We start from the raw sequence: 24,390 nt of genomic DNA, 5'->3' as shown, positions 1-24,390 counted from the left end.
GTGCTTAATTCTTTGTTGTAATCTAATTTCCTTTGTTTTCTAGAATATCATATTCCATACCCTCCAGTCCTTTAATATAGAAGCTGCCAAAGTACTGTGGAAAAGGATGACAGACCTCCTAATGAATATACCTACTTTTCTAGTTAATCAATATATTCATGAAAATAATTTACAAATGCATTAAAAAGAAATCCTAAGTGAGGACACAGGTAAGAAGTACACAGACTTTTGCTACTCATATTGCATAATAGATAATATTTTACAATCATAAAATTTTGTCTTTCTGTTCATCTCTCTTCCCCCCCAATAGATATTATATTTATATACATGCATACAAAATTGTTGTTAGTCATTTCTGTTGTATTTGATTCTTTATGATGCAGTTTGGGTTTTCTTGACAAAGCTATTTCCTTCTCCAGCTCCTTTTAAAGATGAAAAAGCTGAGGCAAACAGGTTTAAGTGATTTTTCTGAGGTTCACACATCTAGTAACTGTCTGAAGGTAGATTTAAACTCAGGTCTTCCTGACTCCTTGTCTGATGCTATATCCATTATGTTACCTGACTACCATCAACAATGTATTCACTTATAGACAAGCATTGTTAATGAACAAATTGGGCTCCACAATTAAATAAAAAGAGAGTGGAGAAGATTACTTATGAAAAATTGCAGAATTCCTTGCATGACTTCCAACCTATCTCTGAAATAAGGCCACCTTCATGGGGATATACAAGATCTACAAACAGAAAATAGAAGAAATGTAAAAAATAAAAACAAAAAGAAACAAACAAAAGAACAAGTTTCACAAATTTTAGGTATAAGAAATTTCATGGAGTTGTTAAGTGAGAAAGCTTCTTTGTCTCAAAATTCCTATGAATACTTAAAGCATGTACAAAGGGGAAGACTGTGGCTAGATAATTTTAAGAAACAACTTTAAAAAGCCAGGCAAGACCTGGATATAATAAAGGATAAAAGTGTTTGAATCCATGGAGGAGATTATTGGGTAGAAAAAAAATGAAGTGTGTTTAGTGGGAGCTTTTTCTTCATTCTGTTGTCAGTATGAAGGAACATCTATTCTTTTTTTTGGCTTTCAGATTTTTAAAACTTCTATGACATTAAAGTTAACCAACTAAAGGTCCTCTGCACTTTCTTGAATAAGTATGAAATATGTTTGTTTTAGATTCCAGGACAGGGAAGAAGACAAAGAAGGGAAAACTTATTAAGAAAATATTGAAATTGAGAGATGACAACGAACTGGGATATAGCTTAAAGAGAATATATCCCTGAAATGATGGATGTATGTTTCTTTTAAAGGTATCCTTGAACTTAAAAGAAAGTTTAAAACATACTTGAAACATTCTATGTCTATTTATGCAGTTAAACCTACTATCACAGTGATAATGTCTTTCTCTCCTACCCTCATGAATGATAAACCCAGATGTCTCACAGATGTTGAACACAACCATAAAGGGGACTGGGAAATGTAGGCTGTATGGTGTTGTGAAATCCTATCCTGTTATCAGGAAAACTTGAAACCCATGTCTTAGTAATTATAGTTTTAGTAGCATCAAATTCTAATAGATAGAATATTTTGACATTTTCCGATGTGACAGAGGAAGGTATTTTTTGTTTGGATGTGTTTGTGGATATAATTTGGAACAATGTTGGAATTTTGAATAATAGTTGAACATACAACTTAAGTGCCTATTACTTGTCAGGTATTGTAAAGGGCTGAAACTCTGAGTTGATGCACTGAGGAAGGACAACCAAGCATTTAAAGCTAACTACTGATTGGACAATACTCTATTAGTATATGCTTGGAAAATGGCCCTTCCCACTATTCTGTGCTGGTCCAATCTTTTGGTGTATAGAGAGAATTGTGGGAAGGATTAGGAGGTAGAGTAAGACAAGCCAGAGTCACTTTGACGGTAGATAAGGAAGAAGGAGATTGTGGATATCCTGCGTCCATCCAATTCACTTCTACCCCTAAAGACCAAGAATAAAGCCCAAGGACTTTTGCTTATCCTGACTCCAGTTGATTCTGGAGTATCCAGGGTGCTAACTTGATCTTCACATTTGGTGCCCAATGTGTGGACTAAGGACCCTAATTTCACTGAAGAAGTCCCCTTGACCAGGAAATACAAAGAATTGCCACAGCCCAAATAAAATTTGTAGCCTCTAATATATATCAGCTCTTTAAGTAACTTCAAGAGCAAGTGAGAAAACTTCCAGGTAAGATTTATATCTTGCATCTCCACTCTCATAGTGGACTTCCAGGTCCTATTTTTGATGGTAATTCAAAGACAGTTAGCTTTCTAACTATGTTGGCCAATGCTCCTGTATTTCAAGAAGCCCAAGAACCTCATTTTAAATATCATCAGGTGTTGGTGATCTTCTTCTTTAAAATAATAATAATAGTTCTCTCTGGGAGAAAGCAAGTTTCTCAGGGAGGTTTTCGGGAGGCAGCTTTAATTTCAATTACCAGTAAATAATCACCCAAAATCTCAGCCAGCTGGTAAAAATGCAAATGTTTATTTTCTCCTTCCAAAACAGCTCGATTAGTTGAGGTCTATCTCTCTGCTTGGTTCTAAGAGCTCTTGCAGCTTTGTCCTTGGCTTCTGCCTCTGCTTTCTTCAGCCTCCAGCCAACACCAAGATGGAAGATTCAATGAATCTCTCTTGCCTCAAAGAGAGGGCTTGTGGGCTTCCTCCCAGAGTGCTCCTCTCTGACCCCAGTCAATGTTCTGAAGTAAGACCCTTCAAGCTCTAAGAGCTTCCTCTATATATATGATCTCCCAAAGGTTAACTCCTCCTCTGAGAGAGAGGGATTATGGGTTATCTCCCAGAGTGCTCTCTGGCTCTAAGAACTTCAAGAGAGGTGTGAATTCGAATATCTCTTTCTAAACTCTGAAATTTCCCAAACATGTGAACTCCAATGAGTACTTAAATATGTCTTGCTTCTATGAGCTCTCTAAAGGTGTGAACACAAGCATCGTTTCTATCAGTTGTACTTAGTATCCTTGTTTCAAGTTCTGGCCCAAAATATCTCCTTCTAAGATCAAATCAATCATATTGAACCATGCTAAATTAGATAATTATTGTCTCTATCAACTCTAATGGCTTGACATTTTGTAAAGATTCCAACAATCAGGCTCATCAAGCTTTATGTTTACAATTTGGAATAACAAGAGAGGAAGCTAGGAGCATAAAACCTGTACAGCTTGCCTTCCTTTCCACTCTCCTACACTGCCTCCAGGGAAGAACCCTTATGGTTTGAAACCCAGTGAAATTTGGCAAATGGATGTGACCTATTATAAATCTTTTGGTCATCTGTCTTTTACCCATGCATCTACCCTGTAGATATCTTTTCAGGATTCACTTTTGCAATACCAGCAGCAAAAGAGACAGCCCGAATGGTCACTGAATTCCTTATACAAGCATTTGCAATTATGGGTGTGCCATAAGTAATAAAAACAGATAATAGACCTGCAAATAATTCTAAACATTTTGCACACTTTTGTGCACAGTATAAGATTTTACACACCCCTGGCAAATCCTTTAATCCTCAAGAACAAGCAATAGTAGAGAGGAGAAACAGAGACATTAAGACACTCCTCCAAAAACAAAGGAAGGGGGAAGCCACAGGTAACCCTAGAGAACTTCTAAATCTAATCCTTTATACTATTAATTTCTTGATTTTTGACAAAGATGCACTGGCTCCAGCAGACAGGTTTTATAACTCACAAGAAGTACAATGTCCAGTGTGAGCAGCTCCACTATCTTTAGATAATTGCCAGGTAATGTGGAGAAACCCAGAAAATGGTGAATGTAAGGGGAGAGGGTTTGTTTTGCTCACAAATGGAGAAGGAATCATATGGGTGCCAACAAGCATATTCACCTTGTCCATCAGAGAGAGATGGAGCAGACCCTTGAAATGAAGGAGAAGACTCAAGAAACACTGTGTGGTTCCATTGCTGATTGTGCCCACCACTGAAAGAGCATGGCAGTTATTTGACTCATGGACATCAAAAATTATTGGACTTGGATTCTCTGAGACCTGATAAGACTGTTGTAGGACTTGAAAACCTTCAGGAATCATTGAATTTTCTGAGAAATTATTAAGATTATTGCAGGACTTCAAAATCTATAGGAATCATTGGATTTCCTAACACATAAAAAGACTATTGTAGGACTTCAAAAACTTGGGGACATTGGATTCCCTGACATGGAAACAATGGACAAAGTTGGTTTGGTATTCTTGGCTGCTGAAGAAAAGGGTATGTGTGACTTGTTTAATACCCCTTCTAAACTTCTGTAAATTTTTTAAACACCAGGTTGATTCATATTGTTTTTATACCACTACTTGCATGTACAATTCATGTTTGTTACCCACATTGAGCCGCACCTTGAGGGGAGAATCATAATATTTACATTATTTATTTTTGTGTAAGACCTCCCATGCAAAGGGTTTTGCATACCCTGTTTCAATGCCCCTTTGCCCAGAAACCCGCTATCCCACTTTTTGGTGTTTTCTCCCTTCCTGAGATGTGGGAGGGTTGATCATCCCTTTTCGTTTTTCACCATTTCCTGAGAAGTCAGTGGGGCATGATCATCTCCTTTTCAGTGTTTTCACCTCCTTTCCTGAGAAGTCAGAGAGGATGTGATCACATCCTTTTGGTGGCTCTCACCTCCTTGAGAAGTCAGTGATGGAATGGCCACCTGTGTTCTAAAAGAAAAAAAAAAAGCGCAAGATGTAAAGGGCTAAAAACTCTGAGTTGATGCACTGAGGACAGACAGCCAAGCACTTAAGGCTAACTACCGACTGGACAATACTCTATTAGCATATTTTTGGAAAATAGCTTTTCCCACTATACTGTGCTGATTCAGTCTTTTGATTTATACAGAGAATTGTGGGAAGGATTGGGGTAAGTAAAACAAGCCAAGTCACTTTGCGTAACAAGGAAGAAGGAGGTCTGGGTCCACCATCAGTTCCTTTTAAAGACCAAGAATAAAGACCAAAGACTTTTGTTTATCCTAACTCCACTGATTCTGGGGTATCCAGGGTGCTAACTTGGTCTTCACAAGGCATGTGAAAAGTAGGCTAGTTGACTAGATCTACTATTTTATTTCACTGACAGAAGGAAGAATAAAATAAGTCTTTCTTTACATAGGTAGCTATGTTCCCTGCAACTAAACTGAACTAAACTAAACTAAAAAGTTTTCTAGAGCACTAAAAAGTTAATGAGCATATAACTTATATTCACAGAGGCTAGATTTGAGTCCAGGGTTTCCCTGGAACCTATCTCTCTACTGTTCCTCATTGTAATATAAATACTAGATAAAAATAAAAACAAACAGAAGAAAACAAATCTGAACTCAAAGCATTCCCTACACTTAAGACTCATATATTAATAAATGTTCAGATTTGTCTATTAAAAACAATGATGAGGAAGGTGGATAGATCTGCTGGTATATCTTTAATGGTTGGATATTACAGGCCTTGTCAAATCACGGGGGGGGGGGGGGGGAGGGGGAATAGAAAAATTTCCTTTGGGCATAAGAATGAGATTATAAATAAATTGGAAGAGATGGATTTTACCTCTCAGCCTGTGGAAGGGGGAATTTATGACCAAGAATTACTAGGGGGCCCAAGATGGGAGAAGACACACCGACTTTCTAACTCTTCTCACCTGTTTAAATATTATAAAACCTCAAAATATCTTGCTCCCTTGAAAGATAAGAAGAGAACAACTCACCTGCCAAAAAACGCCGCAAAAAAGGTTGTTCGGGGGCCAGGGGGGGGCGGCCAGCGGGGAAAGTGGGTTCCGAGGAGGTCTCAAACCGAGGTGAAGGCACGATTCACACAAGCGGGCCCCCAACCCGCAGTAAGGGCTTTTCCTTGGGCGTTGGATCCCCGGCAGGGGGGCGGCCCGGTTGCCTCCAATCTGCACAGTGGAGCTCGGCGGGGCCATAAGCTTTCCGGGCCGTTGGTGGGCAGGAACATGGGGCGAGTTCCAGGCGGTCTGCGGTCTGCTCTGCTGCTAATACTCACAGTCCCACAAGAGGCCCGGCCTGGGGCAGTACACTTTACCCGTCTCTCCCGGGCAATGGGAAATCCCAGCCCACTAAGCCGTTTGTCTGGATGCTGAATCCACTTCCTGTTGGGGAAAAACTCTCACCCAGAGCACTCCCATCCTCAGGCCGGAAATCTTTAAATCTTTCCCTGCTCTGCAAGGAATTAACCTTGCCTAGAGACCTACCCAAAGGCTTTAAAACATGAATAAAAAGATGAAAAAGAACAATAACTTCTATCGAAAAAGCAGGTCAAAATCGAAGAACCTCAAACACAAAAAATAAAGACTGTCCTCCTTTACATAATTTTCCCAAGAAAGAATTAAAAAGTCTCAAAAAGTTAGAAATAAAGGGGAAAGGAAAACCTTACAAAAGAACAACCCCGTTTTGGGAAATTAAAAAAATTCCCAGGAAGTCAAATTTGGGTGAAAAATAAAAATACAGGAAAGTAAAATTTGGAATTGAAAAAAAAAAAATTACTAAAAGTAGGATCCGTAATTGGAAAAAACAAAAACACAAAAAGTAGGACTTAATTGGAAAAAAAATAATTACTAAAAAAAAGTAAATGGAAAAAAAAGACAAAAAATAATTAAAACCAATGACATATACAGAAAAAAAAAAGCAAAAAAAAAAATTTTTAAAAAAAACAAAAATTAAACAATACATTGAAAAAAAAAATCATAAAAAAAAAAAAAAACAAACTGAAAAACCATAATTATCTACTTCTAAAAAAAACTTAAAAAAATCTGGGAAATAATCTGAATTATTGACTTTCCAAACTTATGAAAAAAAAACCAAATACTATTTTAAAAAATCATCAAAAAAACCAATTAAAAATCAGAAAATAAAAAAATAAAAATTACAACACCTTCTGAAAAAACCAAAAAAAAAACACCAAAATATTTGGGCAAAATTTCAGAACATCAAATAAAAAAAATTTTACAACACCAAAAAAAAATTTAAAAACCAGAAAAAGGGTCACCCAACCCTTTAAAAAAAAAACCAAAAATATTCAACACAAAACGGGATAGCAAAAATAAACCCCACTACATTTTCTTCAGGGAAAAATGGACTTTAAAAAAATAATTCATTTCTGGAAAAAAACCAAAATTAAACAAAAAGACCCAAAAAAACTCAAGAATCAGAAAAAAAAATAACTTTGGGTTTTTCTTTGTGGAATACAAAAAAAAACATTAAAATTTGAAAATATAAACATAAAAAATAGAAAAAGGGAAGGCAGAAAAGGGGAAGAAAAAAAAAACCACATCCCCAAAAGGCTAAAAACTTATCATATCTGAAATTTAGAAGGGAAACATTGTGTAATCTTACCTTTCATTCCAAAAAGGAAAAAAAAATTTTTTTTAAAAAACCCTCCCTCCTTAAAAACGGGGGAAAGGAAAAAAAAAAAAAATAAAAAGGGAAAAGGGGAAAAACTGGGGAGGAGGGATTATAAAAGGATAATACGTAAAAGGACTAAGAAAAAAAATTGGGGAGGCAAAATAATAAACAAAATTGGGGTTAAGGATAGGAAAAAATTTTAATTTAACCAAATTAATGGGATAACTCCCCATAAAAGAAAATAAAACATCAAATCAAACCCTACAATATTTTTTTAAAAAACACATTTAAACAGGGATACATATAATAAAGGAAAAACAAAAATCTTTCTTAGGTGAAATCAAAAAGGGGGCTCATCTCAATCAACAAAAAGAAAAATTATCTAATTAAAAAATAAGAAAAACACATCCTCTAAAAATCATAAACAACAACAATATCAATATTAAACATATATCACCGTGGATGGCACTCACTTCCTAAGGAAATTAAAATGCAAAAAAAACAACAAAACTTAATAGAGGGAATCTCAACCCACTTCAAAAAACAACCCAAACCACAAAACAAAAAAAAAGAAAAAAGAAACAAAAAAAAAAAGGTATTTGGATCTTTAAATAAAGGAATGAAGGGAAATATTTTCCTAGCATTCATGGAACCTATTCAAAATTAATATTTGGACATAAAATCAAATTAAATAAGAAACAGAAATATAAATGCTTTTTTTCAGATCATGATGCAATAAAAAACTACATTAAAAAAAAATTGGAAATAACCAAAAGTAATTGGAAACTAAAACAATCTCATCTTAAAAAGAATGATTGGGTGAAGAAAATTATAGATAAATTAATAATTTCCTCAAGATAATGACAATGATGAGACATCATACCAAAAGGGGATACAAAGCGGTAATAAGAGGAAATATCCTTGGGCTTACTTGAATAAAACAGAAAAAAGAAAAGATTAATGAATTGGGCTTGCAACTAAAAACTAAAAAAAGACCAAATTAAAAACCCCAATCAAATACTAAATTGGAAATTCTAAAATTAAAAGGAGAAATTAAAAATATTGAAATAAAAATCATTGAACTAATTAATAAAACTAAATTGGTTCTTGAAAAAGCCAATAAAATAGATAAGCCTTTGGTAAATCTGATTAAAAAGGAGGAGAAAATAAATTAGTAGTCTTAAAATGAAAAGGAGAACTTTCCCCAAGGAAGGAAATTAAGAAATAATAAGGAGTTATTTTGCTCAACTTTATGCCAATAAATTTGATAACCTAAGTGAAATGGATGACTACCTAAAATATGACTTCCCAGACTAACAAGGAGGAAATTGTTGAATAGTCCCATTTCAGAAAAAAATGAAAGGTTAAAAACTCCCAAGAAAAAATCCCCAGGACCAGATGGATTTAATGTGAATTTTACCAAACATTTAAAGAACAATTGGCCCCAATTATATAAATTATTTGATAAAATAGGAATGAAGGAGTCCTACAAATTCCTTCTATGACACAGACATGGTATGATACCTAAACCAGGTAGGCTGAAACAGAAAAGAAAATTTAAAATCTCCCTAATGAATTTGATGCAAAATTTAAATAAGATATTACAAAAAGAACGAAAATCTTCCAAGATAATACACTATGATCAAGTAGGTTTTACCGGAATGGGGGCTTTCAATATTGAAAACTATCAATATAATTGGCCATGTTTAAAAATTAACAAAAACCAATGATCATCTCAATAGATGAAAAGCATTTGATAAAATCCAACATCCATTCCTTTAAAACATAGGTATGGGAATAAAATTTCCAAAAAAATCCAGCATCTATTTAAAACCATCAGAAGCATCATATGTAATGGAGACAAACTCAACCATTCCCAAAAATCTGGAGGAAACAAGGTTGCCCACTATCCCGTTTATTTAATATTGTATTAGCTTATATAGCAATAAACTAGAAAAGTTAAAGGAAAAAAAAAGGCAATGAGGAAAAATTATCACTCTTTCCATGACATGATGGTATATTAGAAAACCCCGAATTCTGCTAAAAAGTTATTAGAAATAATCACAACTTTACAAATTCTGGTTATAAAATAAACCACATAAGTCATCAAACATTCTTTATATCACAACAAAATCCAAAACCAGAGTTACAAAGAAATTCCATTTAAAGAACTACATATTAAAAAATTTGGGAATCTTCCCAAGGGAAAACAGAAACTTTATAAAAATTACAGACCACTTTCACAAATTAATCGTCTAACCAATTGGAAAAATATTAAAACTCTTGGATAGGGCGACAAATATAATAAAATGACAATATTACCAAACTAATCTATTTATTTACATACCAATCGACCCCAAAAATATTTTAATGACCTGAAAAATAACAACAAAGTTCAATGGAAAAACAAAGGTCAAAAATTTCAAAATTAATGAAAAAAAAATCAAATGATGGTGGCTTAGCTGTAAAATCTAAAATTATATTATAGAGCAGCAGTTCCAAAACTATTGGATTCAAGGAATAGATTAGTTGATCAGTGGAATAAGGGTTCAAGGGATAAAACAGTCAACAAAATAGCAACCTGTCTTTGAAAACCCAAAGATCCCAACTTTGGGATAAAACTTATTTTGATAAAAATTGCTGGGAAAATTGAAACTAATATGGAAAACAGTGATCCATATAGTACACCAAGATAAGGTCAAAAATGGGTTCATGACCTAGGCATAAAATGAAATCATTAATAAATTAGAGGAAAATAGGATGTTTACTCTCAGACCTTGGAAGGGGAAGGTCTTTATGACCAAAGCAGAAATAGAATCATTACTGACCCAAAATAGAAAATTTTATTATACCAAACTGAAAAGTTTTTTACAAACAAATCTAATCAGACAAGATTAGAAGGAAGCAATAAACGGAAAATATTTTTACAGCAAAGGTTCTGATAAAGGCCTCATTTCCAAAAAATATGAAATTAATTAATTTATAAAAAAATCAAGCCATTCTCCAATTGAAAAATGGTCAAGGATATGTAAACTAGATGAAAATTGAAACTTTCTAGTCATATGAAAATCCCAAGCATTATTAATCAAAATGCAAATTAAGACAACTCTAAAGATACCACACACCTGTCAGATTGGCTAAAATGACAGGAAAAATAATATGATTGTTGGAGGGGATGTGGGAAAACTGGGACTTGATTCATTGTTGGTGGGTGTGCAAATCAACCATTTTGGAAATATTTGGAACTATGCTCAAAAAGTTATCAAACTGTGCATACCCTTTGATCCAAAGGATACTGGGATTATATCCCAAAGAGATTATAAAAAGGGAAAGGGACCTGTTGTTCGAATTTTGTGGCAGCCCTTTTGTAGTGGCTAGAAACTGGAAACTGAATGGATGTCCATCAGTTGGAAATGGCTGAATAAATTGGGTATATGAAAATTATGGAATATTACTGTTCTGGTGACCAACAGGAGGTTCAGAAAGGCCTGGAGAGACAAACTGATGCTGAGTAAATGAGCAGGACAGGAGATCATTAATATTTCAACAACAATATAGATGATGACCGTTCTATGGATCAGCCACCTCCAACAAGATCAACCAAACTTTCTATTGACAATAACTGAACCAGCTATCCGAAAAAGAACTCTGGGGGACTAAAAAACCATTACATTAATTCCCAATCCCTATATTTATGCACACCTGCATTTTGATTTCTCACGTAATTGTAAATAATTCGAGTCTGATTCTTTTTTGACACAAAATAATTTTTGGTCATTATACTTATTATGATCTAAGTTATTTTTAATATATTTAACATCTACTGGTCATCCTGCCATTTAGGGAGGGTTGGGGGGTAAAGGTGAAAATTGGAACAAGAGGTTTGAATTTTAATGCTGTAAAGTTACCCATTATATATCCTGTAAATAAAAGGCTATTAAATTAAAAAAAAAAAAAAAAAAAAAAAAAAAAAAAAAAAAGTTTTTAAAACAAAACTAATCAAAATTAAAAAAAATAAAAGGGAAAAATTTTAAGAAAGTTTTAAAACCAAAATAAGGGGCCAATTTTAAAGGAAAAATAAATGGGGAAAAAAACAATTTTTCAGCAAGTTCTATTTAACCATTTAAAAATATGAAATATTATTAATAAAAATCAACCACCTAATTAAATATGGTTCAAAAAAGGAAAATAAACAGAAATTTGAGGGAAAAAACTAATCTAACATTGTTGGTAAATTAATAATCAAGAAATTTGAAATCCCAAAAATTTTTAAATTTATACCTTTTGTCCAAGGCAGTTTAAAAAAGATACAAAAAGGAAAGGGAAATGGGGAAAATGGGTGCCCTGTTTGTGGTGTGGAAAATAATAGATCTTGGAGAATGGATAGGGTTTTTTAAATGGAATATTTTGCATAAGAAATGCCACGGAGAATACAAGAAGATTCAAAGAAAAGGAACTGATGTGGGAAAATGTGGGAACTTTTTAAAAATTAACCTTTGGAAAATGAATGGATTTCCCACAAAAGAAGATTAATTGTTTATTATGGATGGAAAAGGAAAAAAAAAGAAGAACAAGAAAGTGGAAGATTTTTTTGGGATTTATACCCTTTGAAAATTCAGGAACCAAAGAAAATTTAGTTCCTCACAATATTTATTAAAATCTAATTTTAAAGTGGGTTTCTTAAAGGAGGGAAAAAAACAACTTCAAAGGTTTTAAAATTATCCGGATGGCGAAAAAAATAAAAAAAAAAAGAAATTATTTGTGAAAAAAATGTTTGCAAATTTTGTTTCTCGGTTTTTAAAATTTAAAACAAAATCCAAACCCGACACAAAATTCCATTTCAGTTTTCTGAACCATAAAATTAAAATTTTGTATCTAAATTTTGAATTTTAACCCTGTAGGGCTCTAAAATCAGAACTCAGATAGCTGCTTTTAAAAGAAAATAATTGAAATGTGAGGAGGTAACATGAGTATTATTGATTGCCAGCCACTGTGACAGGTGCTTCTGATTGCAACTCATCTCTATTGAGGAAGGCAAGTACTGAGGTAAAAGAAGTTAGACAAAAGTTTGGATGTGCTTGATAACTGTTCTTTGGCAGGATCATAGAATCACATTGTGACTTAGCATTAAAAAGAACCTTGGCATCACAGCGAGTTTAAGGTGTCCCTTGAGATAGCTAGATGGAGAAGTCTAGTTAAAGTGAAGGGAGTTGATTCAAACACTTCTTTTTGATAACCCATTCCTAGAGATAACAGTCTCCCCCTTGGGTCTTCTAGCATGCTTTTTAACTTTTCAGCCATGCATCAAGTATAAGTTAGATATCATGAATTTGGAATTGAAAAGAAGGTCAAAATTGTGAATTCAAAACACTAGGAGGAAATAGTTATATAATACCTACTATGTGCCAGGCACTGTGCTAAATGATTTTACACATTATCTCCTTTGATGCTCACAACAACCTTACAAGAAAGGGCTTTTATTACCCCCATTTTATAGAGAAGGAAACAAAGGCAAACAAAAGTTAAATGATTTGCTCAAATTCACACAGTTATGATGTATCTGAGGCAGGATTTGAATACATGGCTTTCTGAATTTAGACCTAGAATTTTATTCAAAGAGTTTCAAACACTGGACAGTGATGATCTCTTTCCTTTATTCTCAGTGAGATAGGAGTGGGCTATAGTGCAGAATGAGCCCTAAATTTTCAGACACAATCAATTCATTAATGTTTTTTCCCCCAATTGGAACTCTTTATTATAAGAAAGTATTCTATTAGGGAGGGGGAAGAAAGTAGAGGTAAGAGAGATTTTGGAAAAATGATAGATTAAAAAAAAAGAATAGAATCAATAAAATAAGAGAGAGGGGAGGAAGGAAGGAAAGACAGAGAGAAGGAAGCAGGGAAAAAGCAAGAAAAATAGGGAGAGGAAGAGGAAAAGAGAAAGACAGAGAAAGAGACAGAGACAGAGAGACAAAAACAGAGGAAGGGCAGAGAGGGAAGGAAAAAAGAATGACACAAAGAGAAAGAAAAAGAGAGACAAAGGCAGAGAGGGAGGCAGGTAGAGAAGGAGAGAGACAGAGACAGAGAGAGATGAAGAGACAGATGGAGAGAGAGACAGAGGCAGAGGCAAAGAGAGAAACAGGAAGAAAATGAGAAAGAGAAAGAGGGAGAGGGAAAATAGGAAATAGAAAGGGAGGAGGAAAGAAAGAAAGGGAGAGAGAAAGGGAGGAAGAAAAGAGAGAGGCAAGGAGAGAAGGAAATGAGGAAAAGAACCAACTCGGAAACAGAGATAGAAGATACAAGGAGAGACAGAGAGTAGAATGTGTAAAAACACAATGGAATCTTGCCTTTATTTTTAGCTATTTCCAATTTGTTGGTATAATTATTAGACCATGTTAAGAATGGACTCTTAAGTCATTATGATCATAGAGTAATTGGGTTTAATCACAGAACCTGGTTTTCTTCATTTTCATCTGCATTTCCTTGGTACCACTTTGATTAAATACCCACCTGCTTCCATGGTATGTACTCTTCTGAGAAAAAAGAAGAGAGAACAAACAGTCTCTTCCAACATACCTTTGACTTCAATGCCCCTAGGATTTTTTCTGGAACATAGATCTGAAGACCTAGAGTTATAAAGATGAAAAGCCCTGGATTTGGCATCAGAGAAGTGGGGTTTCAATTCTGACTCTGTTCTTAAATGCTTGCATAATTTTGGGTACTTAGCTTTTTACCTCAATTCTCACATCTGAACATGAAAGGCTTGGGTTAGATTGACCCTCCTTTAAAGCACATATTAGGTCTAAATCTTAAAATTCTGGACAGAGTTTAAAACAAAAACAATAATAGCTCTCCTTTATATAGCACTTTATTCTTCCCAATAGCCCAGTGCCTTCAATAGCAGGTTGTCTTTGGTACTCTGCTGTACTTTACTTCCTCTCACTCCTATACCTATGACCTGTAATGTTCTGGTTGGTTTTCTGGAAGTCTCTGGACCAGCCTTTGTTTCAGCAGAGTCTGTCTCCGAGTCTGTGTCTGACCCTCCAGGAGAGCCACCAGGAACCTGACCAAAGATGGAATGAATCTGTCTGGCTGAGTTTGTCCCAGCTTATATGCTCTATTATAATTACATTATCATAGGTGTAAATTTTGTAGAATAGTTGTCAATCTTGTAGAACTATATTAAGTACTAAGTAAATATACTGAACTAGAGAACTATTAATCACTATGCTAATCTAGATAGCCATTGTTTTATCAATTCCACTGAGTTAGCACTTTGTAAAAATCCTTGTTTCATGTGCAGAGTTATGATCCATAACAATGACCCTTGCACTATCTTTTGGCTGCTGAGCCCTTCTTTTGCTATGAACCTATATAAGTTGTTATCTTGGCCTATGTTTCCAATTTAGCATACTATGGGACTTTCATTATTTTTTCTTTCCATTCATTCCTTCTAACATGTACTTGTCCTGCTACAACAAAAATATGATGTAAAGAGAAGAGTTCAGGAACTGCAGTAAGGATGACCTGGTTTCAAATACCAGAAATCAGCTATGTGACTGTAGGGAAGCCATTTAATCTCTATGTGTCCTGTTCCCTTATCTGTAAATAATGGGGCTGAAATGGACAAGGTGGTCTTCAAGGACCTATCTAGGACTAGGACAACATTCCTATAATCTTAAATCCAAGTTAGAAGATCAGTGGTAATAGATGAGGATCTATACTTGCAAAGGAGTAAGTCTTGTTTATTAGAAGACATGAGCAAGACTGTTAAGCAGCAAAGATGAAGAAGTATTGTTTATTGATTTTGGAACAATCTAATTTCTCCTCTATAGACACCACTCTTCATGTATACCTATAGAGAGGTATGTATACCTCTCTATAAATATAGAGAGATATAGCTATGTATACATATACATATATATGTATATATACACGTGTGTGTGTGTGTGTATGTGTGTAAATTGAGTATTGGACTAGCTAACCTCTATGGATCCTTACAATTCAGAATCCAATGAGTCTTAATGAATTGAAGTTAGGGTTTAGAAACCTATAGTGAAGTATCAGGAACTAGAACTAATAGTTAATAAAGTTCTCTGGAGTCCATTGTTCTTAGTAATTTATAAAATAAGTTGTTTGCATGTATATGTTCTAGATAGAAGTGTGAATAGGGTGCTGGATCTAAATTCAGGAAGATATAAGTTCAAATCTGCACTCGGATACTTGCTAACCATATGATCCTGGGCAATTATTCAGCCATATCTGCTTCATCTTCCTTAGTTGTAAAAGGGGGGTAATGATAACTGTGGTGTTTTTCTTCTTTTTCTAATATATAATGGTTCTCTCTGGGAGCAGATTTCTTGGGGAGGTTTTCTGGAGACAGCCTTAGTTTCAGTTAAAAGTAATAATCACCTCAAAACACAGCCAGATGATAAAAGTTCAGATCTTTTATTGCTTCCCCCAACATAGTCCGGTTAGTTTTCTTGGTGGTCTATCTCTCTACTTGGTTCCAAGAGCTCCCTCCGGATGTCTCCAAATCCAAAGATTTATCCTTCATCCTCCAGCCAGCACAAAGGTGGAAAATGAAATGGATCTGACTCCTCTAGCTCAACTCCAAATGTCTCCAGCCAGCACCAAGGTGAAAGCTCGAATGAATCTCTCTTGCCTCCAAGAGAGGGCTTCTGGCTCTCAATCTCCCAGAGTGCTCCTTGCTCCTCTCCGACTCTTGGCAATGTTCCAAACTAACTAATCTGAAGCTCTAAGAGTTTCTATATATGATCTCCCAAAGGCTGACTCCGCCTCTGAGACAGTGGGATTATGGGATCTGAGAATGGGATTATGGATTTCCTCCCAGAGTGCTCTCTGGCCCTAAGAGCTTCTTGCTTATATGACCTCTCTAAAGGTGTGAAAACAAGCATTATTGTCTATCAGTTCTACTTAGTACCTTGTTTCAGGTTCTGGCCCTAACATCTCCTCCTAGGATCAGATCAATCATACTGAACCATGCTAAATTAGATAATTATTATCTCTATCAACTCTAATGACTTAACACTTTGTAAGGATTCCAACAGATAACCTACCTTATTGTGAAGATCAAATAAGATAGCATATATGTAAAGCACTTTGCAAGTTTTTTTAAATATTTTTTAATATTTTATTTCTACCAATTACATAAACAACTATTTTTAAGATACCTTTTTTTTTTTTTTTTTTTTTTTTTAGATTTTGAGTCCAAAATTCTCTCCCTCTCTCCATCCCTTTCTGCTGCATCATTTAGAATGCAAACAGTTTGAAATAGATTATACATGTGTAGTCATGGAAAACATAGTCCCGTGTTAATAACGTGAAAGAAAACACAGACCAAAAACAAACAAACAAACAAAAAAAACACAAGAAAAAAAAAGTTTAAAAAAGTGCTTTCATCTGCATTCAGCCCCTGTTAGTTCTGTGTAAAGCACTTTAAAACACTATAGTAATTTTTATAAATTATGAATATAAGTAGTTGGTTCGATGGTTGTTTTTTGTGACTTTTAGGGCATAGTAAATTGGGCTCTTTTCTTACCTCTCTATTCATGAGTTTAAGCAATGGAAGTGCAGAAAGTTCTCTCACTGTTGTGCTGGGAAGAAATCTATACCACTCCCTTTGTATTAATCCCTATTAATAAACATGGCAGCCTGGCCAGGATCATGATCATTTCTATCTAAATAACTATAGTTTTGATTCCAGCTTTCAAATGATATTTTCTCACTTGTTTGACTTGGCATAATTTTATTGTTCCCAGTCTTGGCATTTTGTACTGCTTCCCTTTAATCTTGGAGCCTTAAAATTGACACAAATTTATAAGAATACAAGTCATTTTCCAATTGATAAATAGTCAAAGGATATGAATAGATCATTTTCAGATGAAGAAATTAAAACCATTTTTAGTTAGAAAAATGCTCATTATTGATAAGAGAAATATAAATTAAGGCAACCTTGAGGTACCATTTCATACCTCTCAGATTAGCTAAAATGACAGATAAAGATAATGATAACTATTGGAGGAAATGTGGGAAAACTGGGAAAATACTAACACTGTTGGTAGAGTTCTGAAATGATCCAACCACTCTGGATGGAGCTATGCTCAAAGGGCTGTCAAACTGTGCATACCTGTTGATGTAACTGTTTCTGTACTGGATCTGTAACCCAAAGAAATCATAAAAAATAGGAAAGGACCCACATGCACAAAAAAATGTTTGTAGCAGCCCTTTTTATAGTGGCAAGGAACTGGAAAATGATTAGATGCCCATCAGGTGGGGAATAGCTGAATAAGTTATGGTACATGAATGTTATGGAAAATTATTGTTCTATAAGAAATGATCAGCAGGATGATTTCAGAAAGGCCTGGAGAGACTTACACAAACTGATGCTAAGTGAAGTGAGTAGAACCAAGACAACATTATACTTAGCAACAAGAAGATTATGTGATGATCAACTCTGATGGACTCCACTCTTTTCAGCAATGAGATGATTTGCTTCATTTCCAAAATAGACTTGTGATCCAGAGAGCCATCTGCATCCAGAAAAAGGATTATGGGGACTGCATGTGAATTACAACATAGTATTTTTACCTTTTTTGTTGTTGTTTGCTTGCTTGCTTTTTGTTTTCTTTCTCATTTTTCCCTTTTTATCTGTTCTTGTTCATGATAAATGTTGAAATATGTTTAGGAGAATTACATATGTTTAATATATATTGGATAACTTGCTGTCTAGGGGATGGAGGTGGGTCTAAGGGAGGGAGAAAAATTTGGAATACAAAGTTTTGCAAGGGTGAATGTTGGAAACTATCTTGCATGTATTCTGAAAATAAAAAACTGTTTTTAATAAATGTATTGGGGCAATTGGATAGACCCCTTCTAAGTCTGGAGTCAGGAAGACTCATCATCCTGAGTTCAAATCTAGCCTTAGATAATTGCTAACTATATGGGCAAAGTACTTAATCCCATTTGCCTCAGTTTCCTAATATAAAATGAATTGGAGAAGGAAATGGCAAATTTCTCCAGTATCTGTCAAAAAGATTTCAAATGGATTGAAAAAGAAAAGTAAGTACTGACTTCTGACCATATTTCAACATGTGTTGTTGAACTCTGGCTTTCCAAAGCCAACCGAATCCTGGCCATTGTTAAGCAATGTCATGTGGTTACTATAGTAGCCACAGGCTAAAACACTGCTCTACTCTGCTGGCTTAATAATCATTAATAATTAATAATTATGACATTAACAGCAACTCCTATTTCTACATTTTTTATAATGGCAAAGCTCTTTCTATGGAAAAAAAAAAAAGAATCCTGATTTAACTTCACACCTTCTGACACTGGCCCTGGTATTGAGGGAAGAAAGAAACAGGTAAAATAGAAACTGACACAGCTACAATGGGGGGGAAATGAGGAAGTTTCTAAATTTCAGAAGAATGTCTTCTTTATACAGTAAAGATTTGCCCATTCCTATGAGTTTTGTTTCTAATTGATAATAAAAGGTCTGACATTTCAGGTCTCTGTGGATTTCTCAAGATGGATCAGTAGATTCCTAGAAGCATAGAATCCTAGATCTTAAGAAATTTGGGAGATTAGGTAGTCTAATATCTTTATTTTACAAATGAGGACATTGAGGGTAAGGAAGGAAAAGTGATATGAACTATCTACACTAGTTGAATGAATTTCCTTCTTGGGAAAAAAGGAGAATTGGGAATTTCCTTCTTATCTGCACTGATGAAATTCCAGGTCCAATAAAATAGCAACCTCTGAACAAACTTAATATATAAACATCTATATATGTATAGAGAGACAAATATGTATTTATTAAAATAAATAATATGTTGCATATTATGGAAAATATAAACATAAATGATATAAATTGTTATATGTGTAACACCAATATAAATTGTTATATATGTGTGTGCATATATAACTATTATATATTTATATATAACTATATATATATATATATAAAACTATTGTTATTATTATTATTTATATAATGATATATTTAATCAATGGATTTTGAAAACCCAGGAAGATCGATTTTAATTTTAGTGCAAAATAATTATACCTTACCCCTCACCCTTCATTCCTTATTTTGATTAAAGACAGAGAGAAACAGAGAAAGAGAGAGAGAGAAAGAGAGAGAGAGAGAGAGAGAGAGAGAGAGAGAGAGAGAGAAGAGAAGAGAAAGAGAATAATGTAAAAGTTTAACAATTTTGCTAATTTTTTTAAAAATTTTAAGCCAAGAACAAATACAAAATATGATTTAAAAAAAAAAAAACACACACTTTACTGCTTGATTAGGCCTATGAGGCTAGATTGTTCTATAAAGGTAGATTTTTAAAAAAAGAGACTGCTTACAATGGTGTGTCATAACCAGGCCTGAAAGCATACAAAAAGAAAAAAAAAAAGGATTTCCAATCTCTATCCTGGGAGTTCTCCATAAAGGAGGTATTGTTCCACTTGTTTTTGTTTTGCTGTGCTTTCATTACTTCAATGTCATGTGGATTTTGGATTAGGCCCATGAGGGAGGCAGCAAGTCAGACCAATTATGGGCCTGGGTTGGTGTTCAGGAAAGGCTTCCAATGGATCAAAATCCAATTTTCTCCACCTCCCCACCTCCCAACCTCTAGAGAGCTTGACCAACTGTGTCAGAGGAACAATCAGTTCCTTTTGGAGTGTATTGGATTGGAGGTAACTTCCATTTCCGCCTCCTAGGAAGCCCATTTGAAAACTGTTTTCTGGCTACACAGCTGGTCCAAGGCTAGAAGCATTTGCTAAGAAGGATTGGAAATGAGAAAGGTGAATCAATAAGAGAAACTGATCACCAAATTTTAACTCAAAGAAGAGATAAGAAAATGTAGGACCTGCCCTTAGGATTCTCTAAATGTAAGACTATCAGATTAGATTGTTGTGTTTATTGTTTTTGCTTAATGGCTTTTACCCCCTTCCTCCTTCCTCCTTCATTTTTATTCTGTTACAGCAGATAGCTTTTAGAGTGAGGAAGTCAAAAGGGACATGCTCAGAAATGAAGGTGATGTGTGTGTATATTCCACTGAGAGATATAGAAGGAAAAGAAAGCATGAGAAGAAAGTGGCAGAAATAAATACAGGGACCGAAAAGAGAGGGTCTATTCATTGTTCCTGGAAGGAAAGATAACTGAAGCATTAACTTACTTGGAAGGTCATTTATTTTTTATCTTTGCCTATGTTATTTGAAGCATCACTTTACCTGAATTATAATTTCTTTCTTGTTCTTGTGTATATAAACCCCATGGAGAAACAGATTGGTGAAGAGGGAAAAACACCACATCGAACATTATCCTGACTATGACATTTGCTACTTATATGAACATGGAAAATCATTTCATCTCTAAACTTCATTTATTTGTTTGTAAAGGGAGAATAATTATAACATCACTATCTACTTGTTAGGGTTGTTGTGAAGTAAGTTATCAGCTTTCTAGTGTTATGTATTGTCAGTTAATATCATATTCAAAACTACTCAAATTTCTGCTTCATTGTCTATCTATATTGGTTCATGGGAATATTCCTCTCCTTTGAACCTACCCTATTTAACTCTTATTTTTATTGAGATCTGCTGTTGCCTTGTTCCCCAAGAGTCAGAGAAATGCAATGTGGTTGGTAGTGATGCAGGTGTGGTCCCTTTAAGATTCCTTTCTTTCTGATTCCCAACCCCTCCTAGTTGATGTAATTATCAATCAAATATCTTTTGATTCACAAATCCTGGTCCCTTTGAATTCCAATAGAAGATCCTGACTTGTCCCAGCCCCACCTGGATCTGAGACAACTTGGGACTCAGGCCCCTCTAGCTAAATCTCCTATTTTAAAAGAGCCAAGCTGGGACCCCCCCCTTTGCAGAGGTTCCAAACATACCAGCCTTATGCCTGGCATGTCAGGAACCTCTGTCCACTGAATTCTGTGTCTGGTGTCCTTCTTATCTCTACCTTTACCTATTTCCTTAACTATACTTTAACATTACTTCCAAACCCCTTATAAACCTCTTTTATCAATATAGCTTTTCAGACCTATAAATTATTTTATAGGGCACTCTTGCACCACTTCTAGACCTCATTTAACCCTATATCTTTGTGCTAAATCCAATGGGGTTGCAAGAGAATTCTATTTGACTCCCTGTACCCCATACCTGCCACTAGACCTCAATTAAACCCTTATTTCATTTAGGTATTCCATATCTAGACCTCATCAGTAGTAAGAGCATCAAACCTTAAATCAGGGATTGTTGTTTTTGTAGAGTCATATTTCAGTCATGTCCAACTTTTTCTGACTTTATTTGGCAAAGATACTGGAGTGATTTGTCATTTTATTTTCCAGCTCATTTTATAAAGGAGGAAATTGAAGCAAATAAAGTTAAGTGACTTTCTCAGGATCACAAAGCTAGTAAATATCTGAGGCCACATTTGAACTTAGCTTAGTGTATCTTTCTAACTTCAGGCTCAGCATTCTATTCACTGTACTATCAAGTCACCCAGAGATGTTGAAGCTACCAAGGTTCAAACATCTACTCTGACATTTACTTGTGGGAAAAATAATGACAAAATATTTTACTTGATATGAGCCTCTCATCTATAAAATGGGAGGACTATTTTGAGGAAAAATATTTTGTAAACTCTGTGCTATTGAAAGAAATGTTACTTAATTTAGATCTAACCCTAGATATTTTTTGACTCTGGATAAGTCACTTAAGTCTCTAGTTGCCTCAATTTGCTCAATTCTGAACTGGTGATTGTAATGACTCCTATCCCTTGTAAATGAAACAATGTTTGTAAAGCATTTACCTCAGTGTCTGGCACACAGGAGACTCCATATAATCACATATTGTCTTTTCCTCCCTTCCTCTTGAAAATTTATCCCTAATTATCAAAAGGGTAACCAACTTGTATTAAGATTTCTTGATTACAGAAACTTGCAAAGTGTTGGAAGGTGGGAAAGTGTTAGGGATGGTGGGAAAGATTAGAGTTTCAGGTAGAGGCATTTTTTGATATATGAAAGTAGGAATGAATTTTCTTCTCACTTTGATGGCTAGAAGGCAAATATTTGGGGACTCATCAGTTCAAAAATTCTATCATCTATTTCTCTTCAGAATGTAAGCTTTTTGAGGTCAAGATATGTTTTGTTTTCAATGCTTTCCCCCAATGCTTAGCACAGTTCTTGCCATATAGCAGTCCTTTAAGTGCTTATGGAATTGAATTGGAATGTTTGAAAATACACCAGTAATAGTGAACAGCAATATGCTCACTACCATTCATATTGTTATCTTTTTCTGTCCATATTTTTCTCTTTCTTTGTCTGTCCATCTCTGTCTCTCACATTCTACAGCTTTCCTAGGATTGTGTATGCTGAAAACACTTCAAACTCTACTTGATTTAATTGTGTCAGATCCAAGGAATCAGCGTTGTGATTCAGTAAGTTCAGTAACTCCTTGTGGATCCTAACATCAAATGTAGACATTTTCTTCTTAGTATGCTTTACCACCACAACCAGTCTACATTTCCAGGCTTTTTATATATTGCGCTTCTTCAAACATTCTGAAGTCCAAACTAACAGCCCATTCTTTTTGCCTTTTTCTTGTATATAACATTCAATTTAATATCTCTGCACCTTCTCACAGGTTGTACCCCACATCTATAGAATCCCTAGCTTTCCTCAGAGTTTAACTCAGGCCACCATTTATGTGACACCTCTGATCCTCTCATCAGGAGTGCTACCAAATTACTTTGTATTTATTTTGTGGATTTTGCGCATAAGCATATGCATACATTTTATTTACCCTTGTAGGATATAAGTGCATTCAAGGCAGGAATGAATTTATTTTCATTTTTTTTTCTCACGAACAAGTAGCATAGTTCCAAGAACACAGTAAGAAATTATTAACATTTAATTGATTATTGTTTATTGACTAATTGATGGGTGATAAAAATGTAGGACCAATATTAAATTTCACAGAGAATTTGATTTAAGTTGTGGGGAAAAAAAAAAAAAAAGTAGAGAACACTATTTTGTTTTGTGAGTCAGGAAACATAGATTCATAGTAGTCAAGTGTCATGTTCAAAGTTATATAGAAAGTATGTAGCAATCCTGGAAGTTGAAGTTAGGTCTATATAAAAGGGCAAGCTTTTTAGACAAGACCACAAGACTTTGCTGAGAACACAAGAGTCAAGGAAAAAAAGTATTTAAAATAGTTTCAACTATGGCCTGTCCTTATTATCATGTGCCATTCTTTTTTTTTTTCCCTGAGGTAATTGGGGGTAAGTGACTTGCCCAGGGTCTCACAGCTGGGAAGTGTTATGTGTTTGAGGCCAGATTTGAACTCAGGTTCTCCTGACTTCAAAGTGGGTGCTCTATCCACTGCACCACTTAGCTATCCCTGTCATGTGCCATTCTTAACTTGAGGATGGTAACTCTTTTTTTATTTTTTTTTTTTCCAATTCACAAATTTTGTTTCCCTGCACTTCCTGGGAATTTTTTATCTTTTCCAATTCATATTTCAGGAAGTTGTTGCTCTCTTGCAAAGCTTCTCTTTCCTTTCCTCATTTTTCTTCTAACTCTCTTTCTTCCAAGTCTCATTTGAGACTTTTGATGGTCTCTTCTATGAGAGCATTATGTAAAAGGGGACAGGTAACATTCCCCTTTGGGGTATTATCTGGTGCCTGTTTGCTATTAGTCTCTTCGGAGTTTGCAGACCTGCTCTTATTCTGTATAGAAGCTCTTGATTGTCCTTTTCAGTTTTTTTATTCATTTTTAAAGCCTTTAGGGTATGTCTTCAGGGTAAGGGGGTTAACCAGCTTCCTCTGCAGAGCAGGAAGAGATGTAAACCGACTTCCAGCTCCAAGGTATGGGAGTGCTCTGAGTGAAAGTTTCCCCTTCCCCCAAGAGAAAGTGATTTAGCACAGGTGGAGCTATCATCGAAGTGCCCAGGTGAG

The 24,390-nt window shown here is 34.8% G+C and overlaps 1 long non-coding RNA gene across 1 annotated transcript in view; it reads left to right on the top strand.

Annotated features, from left to right (window-relative positions):
* The window catches only part of LOC105749376, a 33,935-nt gene that overhangs the window by 3,238 nt on the left and 6,307 nt on the right, over positions 1 to 24,390 (top strand). Inside the window, exon 2 of the long non-coding RNA XR_004231083.1 lies at positions 44 to 209. This is a non-coding gene — a long non-coding RNA (uncharacterized LOC105749376). The remainder of the gene's footprint in view (positions 1 to 43; positions 210 to 24,390) is intronic.

The sequence above is a fragment of the Sarcophilus harrisii genome, chromosome 1 (genome assembly GCF_902635505.1).
Source record: "Sarcophilus harrisii chromosome 1, mSarHar1.11, whole genome shotgun sequence".
NCBI classification, from domain to species: domain Eukaryota; kingdom Metazoa; phylum Chordata; class Mammalia; order Dasyuromorphia; family Dasyuridae; genus Sarcophilus; species Sarcophilus harrisii.
This window is presented reverse-complemented; position numbering and strand designations above follow the sequence as displayed.